Raw genomic sequence first — 21989 nt, forward strand, 5'->3', positions numbered from 1 at the left:
AGAAATTGACAGAGAGATGAGTTGATCTACCATGCGACATGGTATTTACCAGGGGTGACTGAGGCATTAGGAAGAGAACCCAAAATGCCAGTGGATGGAATAAATACTAGGATAGAGTAGAGCATGGCTACTGCACTTAGTAACAATGCCTTATTGTTAGTTTAGAACCTATGAAAGGTGCTAAAACCTGAATTTTAAATGTTTTTACTATTAAAAACTGTAAGTATGTGAGCTGGTTCCTCATATCTTAATTTAACCATTTCATAATCTATACGTATGTCAAAACATCATGTTGCTTGGGGGTGGTGGACCGTGCCTATAATTTCTGCACTTGGGATGTAGTAGTAGGAAGAGCAGGAGTGCGGGGTGTGGTGGCGCACACCTTTACTCCCAACACTCGAGAGGCAGAGGCAAGCGGATTTCTGAGTTTGAGGCCAGCCTGTTCTACAAAGTGAGTTCCAGGACAGCCAGGACTACACAGAGAAACCCTGTCTCGTAAAAAACAAAACAAACAAACAAACAAAAAGATCAGGAATTCAAAGTCATCCTCAGCTACATAGTGCTTTGGGGGCCATTTTGGCATATATGAAACCCTGTCTCAAAGTAAAAATCATGTTGTACTACATAAATATTTTTCTTTGTTTTGTTTTGTTTTGTTTTGTTTTTGTTTTGTTGGAGACAGGGTCTCACTATGTATCTCTAGCTGTCCTGGAACTCACTATTTAGACCAGGCTGACCTTCACAGAGATCCGAATGCCTCTGTGTCTTAGGGTTTTACTGCTGTGAACAGACGCCATGACCAAGGCAACTCTTATAAGGACAGCATTTAATTGGGGCTGGCTTAAAGGTACAGAGGTTCAGTCCATTATCATCAAGGTAGGAGCATGGCAGTGTCCAGGCAGGCATGGTGCAGGAGGAGCTGAGAGTTCTACATCTTCATCTGAAGGCTGCTAGCAGAATACTGACTTCCAGACATGATGAGGGTCTTATAGCCCAAATCCACAGAGACACACCTACTCCAACAGGGCCACACCTCCAAATAGTGCCACTCCCTGGGTCAAGCATATTCTTCAAACCATGACACTCTGCCTCCAAAGTGCTGGGATTAAAAGTGTACACCATCACACCTGGCTTCATAGATATTTTAACTGTTGTCGGGTTTTAAAAATTCCCATATAGCCAGGTGGTGGTGATGAATGCTTTTTATCCCAGCACTTGGGAGGCAGAGGCAGGTGGATCTCTCTGAGTTCAAAACCAGCCTGGTCTACAGATCATGTTCTAGAATAGTCAGGCTTACACAGAGAAACTCTCTGTAGCAGTAAAATTTTTTTTTGACTGTCCAGCTTTGTGCTTCCAGCTCATCGCTGATGGAGCTATCTCAGATCTGTGGATGAAAGACACATACATCATTTTTAACCTGCCTTACTGGCTTAGTGGCTGGGTTCTTCTAAGCTTCCTGCTGCTAGCGTGCCCTTACCTTTACTCCTAGCTCAATACCTCTAAATCTGCCCTCAACTTAGTTGCCCCGTTATCTTCTGTGAAGCCCATTGGTTTTGCTGCCCAAGACACTTTTGGGCTGCCCTTCCATGGGCCACTTTCCCTTTCTGCCTACATGTTGGAAGATCTCCCCTGTAGTTCTGAGGCTGTCCCATCTCTCTCCCTCAAGTATCTCAATTCTTCTTCTCCTCCTCCTCCTCTTCCTCCTCCTCCTCCTCCTCTTTCCTAGCCTGCAGGAACCTGAAAGTTCCACCTCTTTCTTTCTCTCAGCCATTGGCCACTGGCATCTTTATTCATTGATCAAGAACCAATTGGGGACAAGGACCTTCAGTGTCAGTACTCGCAGATTCCCTATTAAAGCATCAGAACCACTTCTTTACAACCCTGTCTCAAAGACCAAACCAACCCAACCCCCCCCCAAAAAAAAGTCCCTATCTACCTGGCATGCTGGTCCATGCCACTTAAAAATCCTGGCACTTGGGAGTCTTGAGGTAGGAAGATTGTGAGTTCCAGGCCAGCCCAGATTGCATAATGAAACCCTGTCACAAAACCCCAAAGGAAAAAATTTTCTATGCTATTTGTAATATTGAATAGTTCAGGAACATTCTTTTCTGAGACAGGGTCTCACTATGTAGCCCTGGCTGTCTTGGAACTCACAGAGATCTGCCTGTCTCTGGCCCCTGAGGGCTGAGATTAAAGGTATGTGTTTATTTGGCTTACTTGTCCCCTATTATAATCCATCACTGAGGGAAGCCAAAGCTGACAGTCAGGCAGGGCAGGAACCTGGAGGCAGGAACTGAAGCATACCATAGAGGAGTGATAGTTACGGAGTTGACTTGGTTAGTTTGTAGTATTAGAGATTGAGCCTAGGGTCCTGGGCATGTCCAGCAAGACTTCTATCACTGAGTCCCAGCCCAGAACCTGAGAGTATTTTCATTCTCGTTATTTTATTTTCATTTGTGATATATGGAGAATATTTTGCAGACTCTAGCTTAGTGACACTGGACTCTGACCGTGTGCTGTCTATTACCACATTCAGAAGGGAAGAGATCCTCCTGCCTTTACCTCCCAAGTACTGGGGTCACAGGCATATCCTCCCACACCCTACAGTTGCCAGGGTCAGGGGGTGGAGGGTGTCTCTTCTCACACTGCTGCCAGTGTGTCTAGGTACAAGTCATGGATGTGAGATGTCACCTCTGCACCTCCCTGGCAGACACCTCTAGTCAGAACAGTCGTCTGCTTTACCAGAGAGTATCTTCAAGAGAAACTTGTCATACTGGGCCAGACTGGTCTGTTTCTCCCTGGCAGCCCATCAGGTTTTGCTTGAGCTCTTTTGAGCTTATTTTAACATCATCCCTAAGCTGTCTTTGTTTTGTTTTAGTATCCATTCTATCTGCTGTTAGTATAGATAGCTGAACCAGGTTTCCTTCTTTAGTAAACTGTTGCCTAGCATGTCTTTTTTTCCTCCTTTTTTTCAGATAGCAACCCATGTATCTCCAAAGCCAAGGACGATATTGTACTTTTGATCCTCCTGCCTTTACCTCTCAAGAATGCGGATTACAGACATGAACCGCCATGTCCAGATTCTTTTCTTAAATTCTTTTCTGAGACATTTTGTTGCAGTGATGAGGCTTTATGTGTATTTTATTTGGAAAATGTATTTTCTAGGTCAAGAGGTATAGCAATTACCTAATATTCATGAGGCTCTAGGTTCAATTCCCAGAACTGAAAAAAAATACATTTTCAAAATGAAATTTAGACCCTAGGATATTGCATCAAGGATTCTTTGGGATATAGTGACAAACAAAAGTGACAGTCTGAAGTCCAAAACCTCATCCTGGTCACTTCCTACCGCCACAAAATTGAAGGTCATTCAGCTTCTTTTTTTTTTTAAAGATTTATTTATTTATTATATGTAAGTACACTGTAGCTGTCTTCAGACACTCCAGAAGAGGGCATCAGACCTCATTTCGGGTGGTTGTGAGCCACCATGTGGTTGCTGGGATTTGAACTCTGGACCTTCGGAAGAGCAGTCAGGTGCTCTTACCCACTGAGCCGTCTCGCCAGCCCCAGCTTCTTTGATATTAAGTCCACAATCATTATAAACTGCTACCAATGTGACTCAGGTCCCCTAATCTGTCATATAGCCTCAGAATTGGAGTGGCCCTTATCCTCACAAGAAGCAGAAGTAGATTAGGGAACCCTGCCTTAGTATGTACTTTGTTCTAGACAGGGTTTCTCTGTGTAGCTCTTGCTGTCCTGGAGCTTACTCTGTAGATCAGGCTGGCCTCAAACTCAAAGAGATCCTCTGTGCCCTTGCCCCCAGTCTTTTTTTTTTTCTTTTTGTGCCCCCAGTCTTGAATCAGACCTTGTTTCTGCCACAGTCCGCTAGCCTACCTAGGGTAGAATCCTCTGAGCTAGGTAAAGTCTATTGTGTACCACATCTGCAGCTTCCTGCAAGAAGCCACCACCTGCTGAACAGCCTGAGCTTGCTTTCCTCATGAGATCCTGACAAAGCAACGAGATCCTGGCAAAGTGGGGGATGGGTCTCCTCCCCCTTTAAATTCAGGACCCTATAATTAAAGATTGAGCCTTGATCAGAGAATGTTGTCTTGGCTCATTATTTCTCTCTCCATCCTTCCCATTCATCCCCAGCTTTCCTTTCAGGAACCTTGTAACCTGTGGCCACTGGCTGCTATAATCCTCTGTTTCTTCAGTGCTGGGATTAAAGGCATGTGCCGTCACTGTTTGGCTTAGTGTACACTTTTATTAAATTGTATGTAACTTTAATTTTTAAAAACCTCTTTTTTTCTTTTTTTTTTTTTTTTTTTTTGGTTTTTCAAGACAGGGTTTCTCTGTATAGCCCTGGCTGTCCTGGAACTCACTTTGTAGACCAGGCTGGCCCCGAACTCAGAAGATTAAAGGCGTGCGCCACCACCGCCCGGCTTCTTTTTTTCGAGATAGGGTTTCTCTATATAGCCCTGGCTGTCGTGGAACTCACTCTGTAGATCAGGCTGGCCTCAAACTCAGAAATCTGCCTGCCTCTGTCTCCCAAGTGCTGGGACTAAAGGCATGTGCCACCACTGCCCAGCCTTAAAACCTATTTTTAATGATGGTTCTTAAACTCTTTAACTTCTCTTGTAGCCCACCACTCACTACAGGTAGTGGAAAAGAAAGGACATGGGGGAAGTGGACCTGTTTAGAAATGGTTCTTTGGAGCAAATCCCTTCTGTGTTGTCAGGAAATTGGCAGTTCAGTTCACAGGTCAGTAGCGGCAGCTCAGTCCACTCACAAACACTTCACAGATACACCAGCAATCGAGTTCAGTGGTATCAGGATAGCAAACACGAATCAGCAGTGGTGGCACACTACCTAGCAGAGACAACCAGGCCTCAGCCTTGGCTTGAGTCAGCAGGAGAGACCAGAGCCAACAGAAATGCCAGGAAAGGTTCTTGGCTGTGCCTCTCTCAAGAAAGCAAAGATTGTCGAAGGTTCAAGACCCACAGGCATTGCACAGCTAGCTCTATAAGTAAGCCAGGCTCAGCCTCCTTCACTGTCTGGCCAGTCCTAGTCATATCCTCCAAATATCATGTGTCCTCCAAGGGTCTTGCCTCAGCATCTGCATTTGTCTCAGCTGACATCACTCTGCCAATCATCCCAAGTTTGTGGAACCGGCAAAAAACTACTGCATACCAGAAACTTTTTGGTTTCTCTCTATGGAGTCCTGATAAATGCAGCTCAACTGTGCAATGTAAGGCAGACTAATAATCCTTCATCACATGTCCTTTCACATGCTTGCTTTAGCAGAGCATCCTGTCTCCTGTGTCTGCTTCAGCTAAATGTTCCTTCACGTGTTTGCTCCAGCAAAACACCATCCACCTGACTTTCCAAAAAACCCTTTTTTCCAAAGTTTCCATTTCAGCTGTTTCTTTCAAAGTTTCCATTTCAGCTGTTTCTTTCAAAGTTTCCATTTCAGCTCTTTCTTTCTTCCTTTCTTTTTTTCTTTTTTTCTTTCTTTCTTTCTTTCTTTCTTTCTTTCTTTCTTTCTTTCTTTCTTTCTTTCTTTTGTTTTTTTCAAGACAGGGTTTCTCTGTACAGCCCTGGCTGTCCTGGAACTCACTCTGTAGACTAGGCTGGCCTCGAACTCAGAAATCTGCCTGCCTCTGCCTCCCAAGTGCTGGGATTAAAGGCGTGCGCCACCACGCCCGGCAGATTCTGAGTTCTTAGGAAGCTCACTTAACACCTATTACTGAAAAGCAGAGATTAATCTCAATTGTTTCATTACCTTTATTGAAAGGACACTTAAATTCCATGATGAATGTGTAGAGGTTAGAAAACCAACTTTGTGTCAATTCTCTCCTTAGAAGATGAATTCCAGGCATTAGCGTCAGGTTGTCAGGCTTGGCACCAGGCACTTTTTACCTATCAGACCATCTCACTAACCCTAATCTTAACTTTTAAAAAAAGGTAGGTAATAGGACTAGAGATGTAGCTCCCATCCCTGGTAGAATTCACAAGGCCCTGGGTTCCATATCCAGTGCTATAGCTAAATGCACATAACATGAACTTGCCATCCTAACCCTTGGAAGTGTACATAGAGTTTGGTGGCATAAGTTATATTCACAGTGCCATGCAACTATCACCATCATCTAGAGAGCTTTTTCATCTTTTCTTTTTTAGGTTGTTGAGACAAGGCCTTACTCTGTAGCCCAGTTTCATCTCAAACTTACCATGATGTCCAGGTTGTCGTTAAACTTATGACACTCCTCCTACCTCTACCTCCAGAACACTGTGAGTCTAGATGTGATTCAGCACTCTCAACTTGATTTCTTCCATTTTGCAAAACTGAAACTCTGCCCACTAACCACTAATTCTCTCCCTTACTCCTTCCATTCTCTTCTACCTACTAGTCTCTGTCTCCATCTGAGGATGAGTACTCTAGGGATCTCCAAAAGCATCATCAGGACAGTATTTGTCCTTTTGTGTCTGGCTTACTTCACTGAGTATGGTGTCCTTAAAGGTCATCCCTATTGTGAGAAGCCCCAGCCTTAAAAGGCTGGAAAAGAACTCTTTCAGGAAACTTCTCAGAAGTGAGTTTGCTATATCATATGGCACACCTATTTAATTTTTTAAGACAACCTTGATTTAAAGCTGAGAAAGTCAAAGAAAAAAAAAAGGAAACTTGAAGTCACCCCACCAGCTAAGTTACTCTACCAGCTCAGTTTCCTTACCAGCTCAGTTACCCCACTAGCTCAGTCACATGGTAAATCCTGTAGATACACCAGGGCCAGAAACTTGGGGACAGTTGTTTCAGTAAGTTCTTTGGGAAGGAACTTGGTATCTTCTGCCCAAATCTAAGTGCTTTCACTCATAAGCACCACGCAGGCAAAAGAATTCATGTCTTCCCTTTTGTTGTTGTTTATTTTTTCTATAAATTTATTTTGCGACATAGTCTCATGACTCCTAGCTGGCCTCAAAATAATTGGGTATATAGCTGAAAATGACCTGTCTCTATGTCTAGAGTGCTAGAATTTCATGTGTATGCCACTGCTGATTTATTTGGTGCTAGGACCTTGTGCATAAGAATTTATGTCTGTACTGGCTAGTTTGATGTCAACTTGATACAAGGTAGAGTTATCAAAGAGGGGGGAACCTCAATTGAGAAAATGCTTCCATAAAATCAGGCTGTGGGCAAATCTGTAGGGCATTTTCTTAATTGGTGATTGATGTTGGAGGGCCCAGCCCATTATAGGTGATTCCTTCCCTGGGCTGGTGGCCCTGGATTCTAGAAGAAAGCAGGCTGAGTAAGCCAGTAAGTAGCAGCCCACTACAGCCTGTGTGTCAGCTCCGCCGGGTTTCTGCCCTGTTTGAGTTCCTGTCCTGGCTTCCTTCAAGATGAACAGTGATGTGGAAATATAAGCCAAATAAACCCTTTTTTTCCCTAAGTTTCTTTGATCGTGATGTTTCATCACAGCAACAGTAACCCTAAGACTATGTCTTTTAGGAAAAGGGATCTGAACTGGCTGAGGTGGTAGCAACTGTAAAGAGAATCTTTTATGAAATATCACAAAAGCCTATGGCCAATGAGCTGAGTCAGGAAATAGAAGGTGAGAGTTCTGGCAGAGAACTGGTATGTGTGTGTGATGGTGGTGGGGAATTCTGGGAAAAGTCAGGTCAGGAATTTGCCCGAGGAGGAGACAGATTCATGAAACTGAGAAGGAGGTAATCAGCCATGTGGAAGACATAGGATAATTTAAACAGGTTAAATAAGTTATGAACTAGTCTTGGGACAAGCCAAAGCTATTGGCCTAAGCATTTATTTATATTATAAGTCTTAGAGTCATTATTTCTGGGAACAAAGTGGCTGAGTGAAAAGCCCACCGTAACAGCAGCTGTAGACATACTGGCTGAGGCCCTGCTGGAAGTTGGGCAAGGCATAGAAAGAAGAGGTGTAAGGAAAACTTGAGGTCAGGACTCTGGATAGAAACAGAGAGCAAAGATCAAAAGAGAAAGTGGCAATGGAAGAAACTACCAGAAAAATACAAGAAGATTTAAAAGCATTATAAAGGACTAGTGACCAAAGCTAAGCTAGAGTTGTTTGTAGTTAGTTGTATAATGTTTGTTGGTCTCCAGTCTTTGTTGACCTTTGCTTTCCTGAGAGAGGCATAGCATAGATCTTATCCTGGCCTCCCTCCTAATCCCTCATGCTGTCTTGTGTTGAGGCTGAGGCATGGCTGTCTGTGCTAGGTTGTGTCACCACTGTTGCTAACCCAACTCTACTGAACTGAACTGCTGGTGTATCCCTGGAGTGTTTGCAAGTGGATTGAGCTGCTGCTGCCTGCTAACCTGTGAACTGAACTGCCGATTTCCAGACAACACAGATGGGAGTTGCTACAAAGAACCATTTCTAACAGGTCCACTTCCCCTGTATTCTTTCTTTTCTACTACCTCTGGTGGGTGGTAGGCTAAAAGAGAGGTTAAAGTGTTTAAGAACCATCATTAAAAATAATGTTTGAGGACTGGTGAGATGGCTCAGTGGTTAAGAGCGCCGACTGCTCTTCTGAAGGTCTGGAGTTCAAATCCCAGCAACCACATGGAGGCTCACAACAGTAACGAAATCGGATGCCCTCTTCTGGAGTGTCTGAAGACAGCTACAGTGTACTTACATATAATAAATAAATAAATCTTTTAAAAAATAATAATAATGTTTGAGCCCGGCATGGTGGCGCATGCCTTTAATCCCAGCACTCGGGAGGCAGAGGCAGGGGGATTTCTGAGTTCGAGGCCAGCCTGGTCTACAGAATGAGTTCCAGGACAGTCAGGGCTACACAGAGAAATCCTGTCTTGAAAACCAAACCAAACCAAACAAACAAACAAACAAACAAAGAGCTCCTGAGGCTCAAAACATAGCTCAATTGGTAGGAAAGGGATCCAGCATGAGTGGTTTGCCCAGCATTCCTGGAGTCCTGGATTCCATTCCCAGCACCAAATTAAAGAGGTATGGTGGCATATATGCATGATCTAGCATCATACAAGAAGTGGAAGCCGGGCGTGGTGGCGCACGCCTTTAATCCCAGCACTTGGGAGGCAGAGGCAGGCGGATTTCTGAGTTCGAGGCCAGCCTGGTCTACAAAGTGAGTGCCAGGACAGCCAGGGCTACACAGAGAAACCCTGTCTCGAAAAAAAAAAAAAAAAAAGAAGTGGAGGCAAGAAGACCACAAGTCCCAGATCATCATCAGATACACAGTGAGTTCCGTGCCTACCTGGGCTACATGAGACCCTGTCTCAAAACAAACAAACAAACAAACAAACAAACAAAATGCCTGTAAATCAATAACAGAAAAAAAAAAACCTCAAAACTTCCCATGAGCCAGACGTGGTGGCGCACGCCTTTAATCCCAGCACTTGGGAGGCAGAGGCAGGCGGATTTCTGAGTTCAAGGCCAGCCTGGTCTACAAAGTGAGTTCCAGGATAGCCGGGGCTTTACAGAGAAACCCTGTCTTGAAAAACCAAAAAACAAAAACAAAAACAAAAACTTCCCATGAGAACATTTGTAGAAAAACAAACTGGAAACAAAGAAATGTACACATACCAGTGTATTACCTTTGTGTATGCGGTGGGCTGTATGGGGGCTGGGTCGCAATCAAATCATACTTCCCCCTGAGATTGGCATGACATGAAAAGAGCCCCAACCCTTTGCTAACAGGTGAGAGCCAGGATCAGTGCATGAAGTTGCTGATAGAAATGTGAATTGTGATATTCCTGGGGAAAGTGATACATGGATCAGCTACATAAGTACTTGTCTACCTATCTGCAGTCTGCCTCCTTCTGCCCAAGGAAGTGGCACTACATACAGGATATAGAGGCAATACACGCAGCTTCTAGCACCAAGTGTCTTTAAGTCAAATTGAGAATGGAGGCATAGCTGTAAGGCAATGTGGAGCCTTTTAATAGGCCACAAGACCATGTATGTTCTTTAATATTGCATGCATGCCAGTAAACTTTGAATGATATGTGTGAAGAGGTGGCCAAAATCCTGGAAGTCATTTTAATGTTAATATTCCTCTCCATACTTTCCTATGTTGTTCACTTCTTTGCCCTATGAGTTTGTATCACCCACATAATCAGAGCAGAAACAATAACACTAGATTTGTTTTTCTTTTTTAAGACAGGGTCTTGCTTGGTCCTGGCTGGTCTCAAATTCTCAGTCTACTAGCCTCAGACTCGTGAGGGCTGGGATTGTAAGTATGTATGCCACCATGCCCAGCCAAAACAAAAGAAAACAAAACATTTCATTCCTAAAACCTAAAAGCATTTTTCCAGCCAAAGATTTTTGGCCCCCATGGCAGACACCTGGCCTTCTGGTGTTCTGGGCTGTGACTTTTCAGCCAAGTGGAAGCACTCTAGTTTCACTTTCTTATTCTGTAAAGTAAGGAATTGGTTCTTATGTGTTCTGAGATCTCCCCTGACTAGCTTAGGAACCTCTACACCATTAAGTCAAAGATGGGAAAGGCCCTATCTTGCAACCAACCATTGTCTCCCCAGCTGTATAGAGGGTACAAGAAGCAGCAAGACTGAGAGCAGTAGCAACATGGGCTTAGCAGCAGCCCCTCCCTCTAGTAAAGCTGAGCCCTGTAGAGGCACTGTGAATGGAAGACTGAAGGGAGGTCAAGGAAGGCCTAGTCAGAAAATCTCTTACTCCAGCTCTTTTGAGACCTACTAGTTCCAGGCCAGGGCTGACTGAGGCACTGTGAGGTCCAAGTTCCAGCAGCTGCGGCAGGCCTACTAGATTAATAGATTTGAAGTAAGCTTTATGGCTAAAGCAGGTCACACTTGGAGAAACTCCAAATGGTGGGGGGAGATTCTAGGCCCTGGTCTACCAAGAGCCCTCTCAGTTCTTCTGCTCAGTCTACATAGGCTCTAGTACTTCTGGCTGTTTTTTAATTTGGTCGCTGTTGGCTTTAACACAGGAAAATACAGGAAGGTTCAGGTGGACACTGAAGAATTTTTCAATATAATGTCTCATGTAATCCTTGGGATACATAAGAAAATGTTGCTCGTCAAGCTTACATATAATTTGGAAAACAGAGAGAGAAGAGGGAGATGACTAGCCTAAGACCTCTGGCCTTCCCTCCTTTTGTGACCACACACCAACTCAGGGTCTCAGGGTAGTTAGGGCCCTATGTGGTTCTCATGTGTCTATGTATATGTGTAGTTCTCTGTGAAACTGCCTTGAATCACCCACATCTCAGGGTGCCACCTGTTTCTGGTGAGGACTTTGCCTGACACAGGAGCTAAATAAAAACCAGAAGTTTCTAAGAATTATCAAATACATATTAATAAAAATGAAAACTAGAACAAAGTAGTGATGCTTGTGCTTTGTCCTTTTAATCCCAGGGCCTCTTGTAATCCCAGGACTGGGGACTCTGAGACAGGAGGATTCCGAGGTTTGCTGGATAACCAGCCTAGTCTAATGAGCATGTCCCAGGCCAGTTTGAGGCCCTTTCTCAAAAAAAACAAGATAAGGGCTTATGGGTGAATTAAATGAGAACATGACTGCTCCAAGGGCTTTTTATTATAAATATAAGGGAGAGCACATCTAGAGACATCTTGAAGAGTTCAGAGCAAGGAGAGAAAGTAACCACAAAACTAACCATTACTAAACAGTAGAGGAGAGAAAGCAGGGAGGCAAGAGCACTAAGAGAGAGAGCAAAATGTGTGGACAAAATGGCAGATTTTTATAGGAATCAGAAGCTGTGGCAATGAAAGCAAAGCCACTGGACTGGAAGGTTTAGAGGAGGGGGAGGGAGTGAGAAAAGCAGAGAGGAGCCACCACAAGTACTTACTGAGCCTAGCAGCTAATGTAAGTTTCAGTATGCTAGTAGGCACCTCATTCATTTGTTCCAAGTTCCTGCTGAATTTGACAGTGGGAAGGGTGGAAAGCACTCTGTGTGAATACAATTGTTACCATGGTAACAGCCTGAGTGTGATCCCTGGGATCACATGATGGATGGAGACAACCAACTCCTGCAAGTTGTCCTCTGACTTCCATACACATTCTGTGGCACATGTGAGTGTACAACCCCCCCCCCAGCACACATACAGACTCTCTCTCTCTCTCTCTCTCTCTCTCTCTCTCCCTCACACACACATACACACTCACATGATCTTGTGTAGTCTGGGGGGAAAAAGATTTCCTTTTAGCCCAGGTTGACTTTAATTTTACTATTTAACTAAGACTGGACTCAGCTTCATAGTTAAACTCCTTAACTTGCCTCTGTCTCCCAAGTTCTGGAATTACAGGTATTCAGTACCATTCTGGATTTTTATGCTCACTTTGTGCTGGACATGCTATATCATGCCCTACGAAGCCAAAAGCATCTCTGACATGACTCAAAACTACTGAATTCATGAATTGTATTGTGTTTTGTTTGTTTTGTTTTTCGAGACAGGGTTTCTCTGTGTAGCCCTGGCTGTCCTGGAACTCACTCTGTAGACCAGGCTGGCCTCAAACTCAGAAATCTGCCTGCCTCTGCCTCCCAAGTGCTGGGACTAAAGGTGTGCGCCACAACTGCCTGGCTCACAATGATTTAATTACAGAGAATAAAGGCTGAATTTTTTCTACCATTATTATTCAGCATGTAAGTATCAAATTATTATGTCTATGGATTGCATTTTATTAGAATGTTTTGTTTCATTTTGTTTATTTTGAAATATTGTCACGTAATATAGTCTTGGCTGGTTAGAAACTCAAATATAGGCCCAGTTGGCCTCAAACTCATACAGATTTCCCTGCCTCTGCATCCAGCACACTGAGGTTACATTGTTGGAATTACAGATATGTGCCATCACTCCTGGAAGAATATTAGTTATTTTTTATTTTTAGTTATTTTTGTGACAAGGTCTTTTTACTATATAGCTCTGGCTATCCAGGAACTCAGTATGTAGACCAGACTAGCCTCAAACTCAGAGTCCACCTGCCTCTGCCTCCTAAATTCTTTTAAGCTAGCACCCCTAATGAAACAATGTTATTTCTTAAGCAAGTGCCACTTTCAGCCTCCAACAATATCATCATTGGACCTGGATCCTGAAAGGTGGATAGAGGTGGGCCAAGGCACTGCATCTGAGCCCTTTGCTGACATTTTCAGAGAGTTCTTCACATGTGGGTTTGGTTATGACTCACCAGTGAGCTCCCACTTGAGATGTACCCAACCAGAACAGAACATCCAGTCTAGGCACCCAGGTCCTAAAGCATCTCACAGCAGAAACCACAGCAATGGTCACAAAACAGGTCAGGAAGCTCTGGTAACCAGGCCTTGGGGAATTAAGAGGTGCCTCTTGACACCCTGGCCTCACATGCAGGCCACTTAGCAAAGACAAGGTGTCTTTTTTCCTTGGGCCTGTCCTTTGACCTGTTCAGTTATTCATTTGATTTATGCAGAATAGTCCTGCATTGTTGTCTGCCCAGTGAATAAAAAATGCTTAAACAGTGTTTGAGGATACAAAGATAAGACTCCTGGGGTCTAGAATTGGAAAGATCCTGAGTTTGATCCATAGGAACCACATTATCACATAGCAAGAGAGAATTGACTCCCACAAGTTGTCCTCTGACTCCATGCATACTATGGCAAACACATAAAAATATGTAATTTTAAAGAAAGTCTCCATTATAGGCTCGATGTGTTTTAGGTGAAATAAGTTGAAAAGGGCAAAAAGAATTGATATGCTACCACCAGAAACAATTGGCTTTCAGCTGGCAAGGCCTTCAGTATATCTTTACAGTTTTGCCTCAAGGGTACATTAATTCTCCTGCCCTGTATCCCAACTTAGAAGGGATCTTGATCATTTGTCTCTTCCTCAAAATATCACATTGGTGCACTATATTGATGACAGTATGCTGATTAGACCATTTTGAACTCATTGACAACATGTATGCATATCAGAGAATGGAAATAAATGCAACCAAAATTCAAGGACCATCTACCTCACTGGAATTCTTAGGAGTCCAGTGGTGTGGGGCATACAGAGATGTTCCTTCTAAGGTGAAGGATAAGTTCTTACATTTGGCCCCGCCCATCACCAAGAAAGAAGCACAATATTTAGTTAGTCTATTTGGATTCTAGAGACAGCACATTCCTCACTTGGGTGTGTTACTCTGTCCCGGGAAGCAGCTAGCTTTGGGGGTGGAAGGCTGGAACAGGAGGAGGCTCTTCAACAGGTCCAGGTTGCTGAGCAGGCTACTCTACCACTTGGACTATATGATCTGGCAGACCTGATGGTACTTGTGTATCAGTGGCACATAGAGATGAAGTCTGGATCCAGTCTTTGGCAGAAGAGACCTTTGGGAATTCGATGCAAGGCTCTACCATCATCTGCAGACAAACACTCTCCCTTTGAAAGACAGCTCTGGGCATGCTATTGGACTGTAGTGGAAACTGAACATTTGACAATGGGCCACCAAGTTTCCATTCGACCTAAATTGCCCATCATGGACCCACCAAGTCATAAAGTAGGACATGCACAACATCAATCATTATTATTATTATTATTAATCTATTATTAGGACCTGAGTATACCAGGACTTGGTTTACTGATGGTTCTGCACATTATGCAGGCAGCACCCAGAAGTGGACAGCTGCAGCATTACAGTCCCTTTCTGGGACAACCCTGAAAGACACCAGTGAAGAGAAATCTTCATAGTGGGCAGAACTCGGGCAGTACACATGGCCATACATTTTGTTTGGAAGGAGAAATGTCCAGATATGTGATTGTTAGTGGATTCATGGATTGAGCTGATGGACTGACTCAATGGTCAGGAACTTGGAAAGAACATGATTGGAAAATTGGTGGGAAAGCCATCTGAGAAAGATGTGGATAGATCTCTCCAAATGGAAGCATGTGAAGATATTGTATCCCATGTAAATGCTCATCAAAAGGTGACTTCAGCAGAAGAGGAGCTCAATAATCAAGCAAGTAGATAGTATGCCCTGTTCTGTGGGCAGTCAGTCTCTTTCCACAGCCATCCCTGTCCTTACTCAATGGACACATGAGCAAAGTGGCTATGGTGGCAGAGATGGGGGTTATGCTTGGGCTCACCAACACGGACTTCCACTCACCAAAGCTGACCTGGCTACAGGTGCTGCTGAATGCCATATCTGCCAACATCAGAGACCAACACTGAGCCCCAGGTATGGCACCATTTCTTGAGGTGACCAGCCAGAAACCTGGTGGCAGATTAACTACATTGGACCACTTCCTCCGTGGATAGGACAACATTTTGTTCTTACTGGAGTAGATACTCTTATTCTGGCCATGGATTTGCCTTTCTTGCACTTAATGACAAAACCACCATCTGTGGACTTACAGAATGCCTTATCCATCCTCATGGTATCCCGTACAATATTGTTTCTGACCAAGGAACTCATTTCACAGCCAGAGAAGTCTGACAGTGGTCCCACAATCATGGAATTCACTGGTCTTACCATGTTCCCCATCATCCTGAAGCAGCTGGTCTGATAGAAAGATGGAATGGCCTTTTGAAGATGCAGTTACAGCGCTAACTAGATGGCAGCGGCAGCAGCAGCATGGAGGGCTGGGTAGAGTTCTTCAGAAGGCAGTATATGCTTTGAATCAGGATCCCATATATGGTACAGTTTTTCCCATAGCCAGGATCCATGGGTCCAGGAATCAAGGGGTGGAAGGGTCACTATCACTCCTAGTGACCCTCTAAAATTTTTTTGCTTCCTGTTCCCACAACCCTAGGTTCTGCTGGCCTAGAAGTTTTGGTTCCAGATGTGGTAGTGCTCCTACCAAGAGCCACAATGAACATTCCATTGAACTGGAAGCTCAGATGTCCCCCCTGTCAGTTTGGGTTTCTAATGCCCTTAAATCAACAGGCTAAGAAAGAAATAACAGTGTTAGGAGGGGTGATAGATCCAGATTACCATGGGGAAATTGGACTGCCTCTCCACAATGGAGGTAAGCAGAATTATGTCTGGAATGCAGGAGATCCCTTAGGGCGCCTCTTAGTACTACCATGTCCTGTGATTAAAGTCATGGGAAACTACAACAGCCTAATCCAAGCAGGATGACAAAGGACACAGACCCATCAGGAATGAAGGTATAGGTCAAACCTCCAAGAAAAAAGCCAAGACCTGCCGAGTTGCTGGTTGAAGGTGAAGGAAATACGGAATGGGTAGTAGAGGAAGGTAGTTATAAATACCAATTAAGGCCACATAACCAGTTGCAGAAACTGGTTATGATTATAATTGACATGAGTATAGTGACAATTTTGGCATTTTGGTGTCTTTTAAAAATCCACAGAAATATTATAAGAATCTGTTTTTGTTTTAATCCCTGGTGTTGGATTGTCTGCAGCAGCTGACTGATTTGCCTTGTGTTCTAGCAGGGGTGTGATTTTTGCCAGCTGAAGATAAGTTTCTGCAATGTTGTTTAGAACTCTGGGAAATTTTCAGAGAGTATATAAATGCTAGAACCCTTAGAGGGTTGTGGGTTGTTGGTCATGGCTTATTAAGTAGTTGTGCACAGAGAAGAAACAACAAAAGAAATTAGTTAGCCTGACGTTAAAGATCAAACTTGCCTCAAGGAACTCAATATCCCTAATCAGCAGGAAGTAGTCTAACCATAATAATGTCACCCTCTTTCTAACCCCCGACTTTATTCAGGGATCTCTTTCCTTTCTATCCTTTTTTTCTCTTATCTAGTGTTAGGGTGTTGAAATGGTGAGAAAAAAAAAAACTGGGTAGAGAAGGGTGGAAGAAAGAAGAACCCACAAAGTAGGCAAAGTCAGCTACCCAGAGTTCTCCTGGTATGAGAAGGCCTGGTCTGCCTTTTTCCTCTGTGGTTACAGAAAGAATATGGTTTAAAAAAATCCAAAAATGACCCTTCATTTTGCCAATTCTCAGTCTCAAGCACCAGAAAAAGTAAACAAAAATGAGACAGTATCCACAGTGTGTTCACCTTCTAGTTCACAACCTCTAGAAGGCGCTGGAAGTTTCTATTTCCTGAGGACTTTGGATCTGTCTTTCTTGGTGCCTAAGCTGTGTTTTTTAATCTATATACTATAAAAATCCTGCTTATTGTACTAGCTGCTTTAACATGTGTGGAATGACATTTCCCAGGTCTGCATTACAAATTACAAGTCTTCCCCTGTGGTGGCATTCCACATGTAGGAGTTTCTAGGTTGGTCCCAAGGCCTTTTAAAACAAATTCCATTGGGTAAAGTCTGAGTTTGGGAATCTGGGCCAAATTAAGGGAGGATAATAAGGATTTCCCCTCCTACCCTACCAAAAGGACCGAGCCACAAATAACCTTCTACTTCCTGCAGTCACACAGTCACAGAACCAGAGGCAACTGTGCAAGGTTTTTGGTTTTTGGTTTTTTTAAGTGTGTGTGTGTGTGTGTCCTGTTTTGCTCTTTGAGATGGTGTCTCACTATGTACCTCTGGCTGTCCTGGAACTGCTTTGTAGAACAGACTGGCTTTAACTGAGGATCTCTCAGCTTCTGCCTCTTGAGTGCTGGGATTAAAGGCCTTTGCCACCACTGGCTGGCTAAAGGCATACATCTTTAATTTAAAAATTAATTAAATGTATCTATGTGTTTGTGTGTCTGTTCTCGTGTGTACATGCACATGTAGAGACCAGACTTGCAGAAGTCAGTTCTCCCCTTCTACCAAATGGGTCTCGGGAATATATTTAATTCAGGTCATCAGGCTTAGTGGGAATTAGTTTTCCTTGCTAAATCATAAATCATCTCATGGGTTATTAGGTTTTATTTTTTGAGACGGGATCTCACTGTGTATCCCTGATTGGCCTGAGATTAGATATGCAGACCAGACTCTCCTTAAAGTCACATATGTTCACCTACCTTTGTTTCAGAGTGCGAGATTAAAGAGGTGCACTAGGTCCTTGTTTTTTGTTTTTAATATTTTATTATTCTTTGACATTTTCATACACGAATACAGTATATCTCAATCAATTCCAGAGGTACTTGCTTTGTTTTTTGTTTGTTTGTTTGTTTTGGATTGGAGAGAGTTCTCATATTGTAGCCCAGGCTGATTTAACAAACTTACTCCTGGCTCTATCTTCCAAGTGTTGGAATTAGAGGCATGTGCCACCACTCCTAATGAGAAAGGTATTAGCATTAAAGGGAGAATAGGCTCAACTTAATGTTCTGAAAATGATGCACAGCCAATTGCAGCTGAGAGGTGGCAAAGACACAAGGAAAGGCCTTAAACTCTCTGTACTCTAATGTCAAGCTATGTACCTTCCAGCCCTGTTTTTTTTTTTTTTTTTTTTTCAGCCATGTAACTAGAACCAATTTGCTTACCTATAAAATGTGGAACTTGGCAGCTCTTTCTTGATACCTACACCCATGTTTCTAGTGCAAAGTATTCTGCACACACATAGTCATTTTTTTCCTGAAACAGGGTTTCTATCTGTAGTCTAGGCTGTCCTAGAAATCAATTTGTAGTCCAGGCTGGCCTCATAGGGGTGATAATCTGCCTGTCTTGTTTTCTGGCCTTGAGAGATTACAGGCATGAGCTACCACACCCAAGTTTTAAAATTTGTTTTATTTTAACTTTATTTTTGGTATTTCAAGACAGGATTTCTCTATGTAACAACCCTGGCTGTCCTGGGGCTCACTTTGTAGACCAGGATGGCCTTGAACTCACAAGAGATCCACTTGCCTCTGCCTCCCTAGTGCTGGGGTTAAAGGAGCCACCATGGCTAGCCAATTTTTGTTTTTTTGGTTTTTTGTTTTGTTTTGTTTTGTTTTGAGACAGGGTTTCTCTGTATAGCCCTGGCTGTCCTGGAACTCACTCTGTAGACCAGGTTGGCCTTGAACTCAGAAATCTGCCTGTCTCTGCCAATTTTTTAATATACTTATTTTTTAAAAAAAATTTTTTGAGCTAGGTGCAGTGGTGCACGCCTTTTATCCCAGCACTAGGAAAGGAGGTGGATCTCTGAGTTTGGGGCCAGTCTGGTCTACAGAGTGAGTTCCAGGACAGCTGGAAGCTACACAGAGAAACCCTGTATCAAGACAAAACAAAACAAAAACCCTCAAAAGAAAAACAAACAAAAAAATAAAATGAAAATTCTCAACTTCAAGAAAAAAGTATAGCCTCATGGCTCATATCTGTAATCTCAGCTGATAGGGACACTGAGGCAGGAGGATTGAAAGTTTAAGAGAAGTCTGCCTGAAGTAAACCCTGACTCAAAAAGTTTTTAAAAAAAATTGAGATATAGCTCAGTGGTAGGACACTTGTCTAGAATATATAAAGGCTTGGATTCAATCCCCAGTAAAAATAATAAATGTACAGTATTTTATTGTTTCTTTCTTAAGACAAAAATCTCCTACTGTGGTCTAGGCTAGTGCCTGCCTTGGTTACCATCCCCATCGTCTTGTCTCAACCTTCCAAATCCTGGAATTACAGGCAAGAGCAAGTACTGTTGAATGTCAAGGCCAAATGTCCAACTTCCTTCCTGAAGTTTAGGGTAGGGCATAGTTGACTTCTACTCTCCTCCCTTATCTTCTCACCAAACCCATCTGTTCTTTGGCTTCTCAGATATGTCCTAGAGTCCCCTGGATCCTGGGGACATAACTGCTGGGCTTAAATATGAGGTTTTCTTGCCTTGAGTATATGTTGCTAAGAAGGACCACCAGGTCTAATATATGTGGGTCCCACTACTGAAACTCATTACCACCATCAGGGAAACCGAAGTTTTTATCCTAAGTTTGTCGCCATGTCTGGAGTAGGGGTGGGGGCACATCTGCTCTTGTATTCTTACCTCCAAGTCAGGGTTAACATGGTCTGTATTTGGAGGCCCTGAATCTTTCTTAAGTACCCTTGGACCTCATCATATTCCTTCTAGCCAACCTTTTGGCTAGAGTCAAAGTACCATTCACACGTATCCTTGAAGAGGCTTCAGCTGGGACACAAGCTGAGGCTCCATCTGGTGTCTCTGCATCCTTCCCTGCACCCATATGGATCTCTATATTAAAGTTCTCTGCACCCATATGGGCACCCACATAAGCCTGACTATCTTCCAGCATGCAGAATGGTGACATGATGATAGGACTCAGATCCTGTCAACTGAGGAGGACATCCAGGAAGGGTATAGATAAAGCAGTCCTTCCTGCAAATGGAATCAGAGTCTACCAGAGTCAGAGATGAAAGTCACATACAATGAAACTAATTGCCCAAGTCTCCTAGGAGAATCAAGCTGGCTTCTTTGTAGCTTAATTCCTTGTACCCTTGAACTGCCATGACCCTTGTTCTAGGCCAAACAGCTCTTTAGAAATTACCCCTAGCAACTGACAGGGAAGACATATAGTGTTGGCTCTTAGGTCTTGGGTCTATTGGGAATATCCTGCCAAGTGTGACAATGTATCTTGCCTTCACTCCACCTCTATTTCTGTAGAAACTAGTTGTGTAGCAGGCATTTGCTCCAAATTTCAACCACTCTGTCCAGCTAAGTTTAACAACTTCCCAGCTAAGGAACATCTTCATAAAATACATGTTCTTTACACATGCCTTTTTCTTGTGGCTGTATAGATTTAAGCACCAGCCACTGTCACCTCCAAACTGGAACAGAGGTAGCTTTTTGGCTTGCAGTATTTATGAGAACATTCTATTGTGCCCAGGACTGTCCAATGAGATTTTTCTGCAGATGTGAAGGCATAGAATGGGACACTCACAGATTTGGATAACCATAGCTACCTATAAGCCCCCAGCCCCCAGAGGACCTAATTGGTAGCTTCTGATTTTGAGAACAAAACATGCTGAATTCAGTTAAGCTCCTGGAAGACCAGCAGCTCAGATCCTTTATTTTACAGGAAGTGTTTGGATTATAAAAGAGACTGGCCAAGGTCACCAGCTCTTAATGGTGCAACAATATAAACAGGGGCTCATCTCTGGCCTTTACTAAATGAGTATTTGCAATTGGATAAACTAAAAGCTGAGAATACTAAATAAATTTAATACATGAAAAGAAGATTATTACATATTGTTTACAGTATGACATGGTAATTTGCACATGATATTGATATCAAATTATAAGATCTACAGCAGGTTCAATACAGCAACATTAAAAAGTTATTCAGACTGCCAGTAGAGCTTGTAATTTAATTTCTAGATCTGTATAAAGCAGCTACAGGATCTATAGTGATCTGTACATGTCCTTTGATGACAAAGTCACAGGTGTTTCTGATACTCCTTGTTCTGCTTCCTACATTTTCAATTATAGGAAATGTCAAAATTCTACTAGTAGTTAAAATAAGGATGGAATAAAGAAAGGTTAGTGTGGAGAAATAATTTGTTTTTAGTTTAGGCTCTGGGACATCAGTTTAGGACCTCTGTGCTACAACCTGCCTATGACAGTGATGACAATGCTGTGCCTAAATGGCCTCCTTGGAGACTTGGAACGTAGAAATGAAGACGATAACGCTCCTTTTTCAAGGTTGTTGTGTGAGCTTACAATATTGGCGCGAAAAAAAAAAAAAAAAAACCAGCGTTCACCATCCGGGGATTTTTACTTCTCTGCCTTTGCTGGGGAAAATTCAAATCTCAAAAAAGGGCGGACCCATAAAGATGCTGTACGCCTGCGCAAAGGCGGGGCGAGAAGCCCTGGGAAGAAGGCGGGGCGGGCGACGCGAGTGGCGCAGACTGCTCCCGCGCTGGCTTTGCTCCGGTGCCGGTAGCCTCCCTGGGCCGCTGGCTGCGGGTAGCCTGGTGCGCTGCGATTCAGAGCGCGTGGCCCGGTCCTTCGGGAGGCGCGGGCGGATGTGGAGACGCCTCGGGGTGTTGCTGGCGGTCCTGGGAGCGGGCAATAGCTCCGCCCCTGTGAGCTCATGGCGTCACCTTCCGCTCTGGCCCCGCCTGCAGCTACCCGCTGTAGCTGGCTTCTAATTGTCGCAGAGTGTTCGGAGCGGGAAAAGAGATGCTTCTCAGCAAAGGGTGCAATCGCAGT

The 21989-nt window shown here is 43.5% G+C and overlaps 1 pseudogene; it reads right to left on the bottom strand.

Annotated features, from left to right (window-relative positions):
- Window positions 1–21872, bottom strand: part of LOC110286239 (microtubule-associated protein RP/EB family member 1 pseudogene) — a 37757-nt pseudogene extending 15885 nt beyond the window's left edge.
- Between the last annotated feature and the right edge of the window lie 117 nt (window positions 21873–21989).

This window comes from Mus caroli, unplaced genomic scaffold, assembly GCF_978045245.1.
Source record: "Mus caroli unplaced genomic scaffold, Mus_caroli_1 scaffold_5, whole genome shotgun sequence".
NCBI lineage: Eukaryota > Metazoa > Chordata > Mammalia > Rodentia > Muridae > Mus > Mus caroli.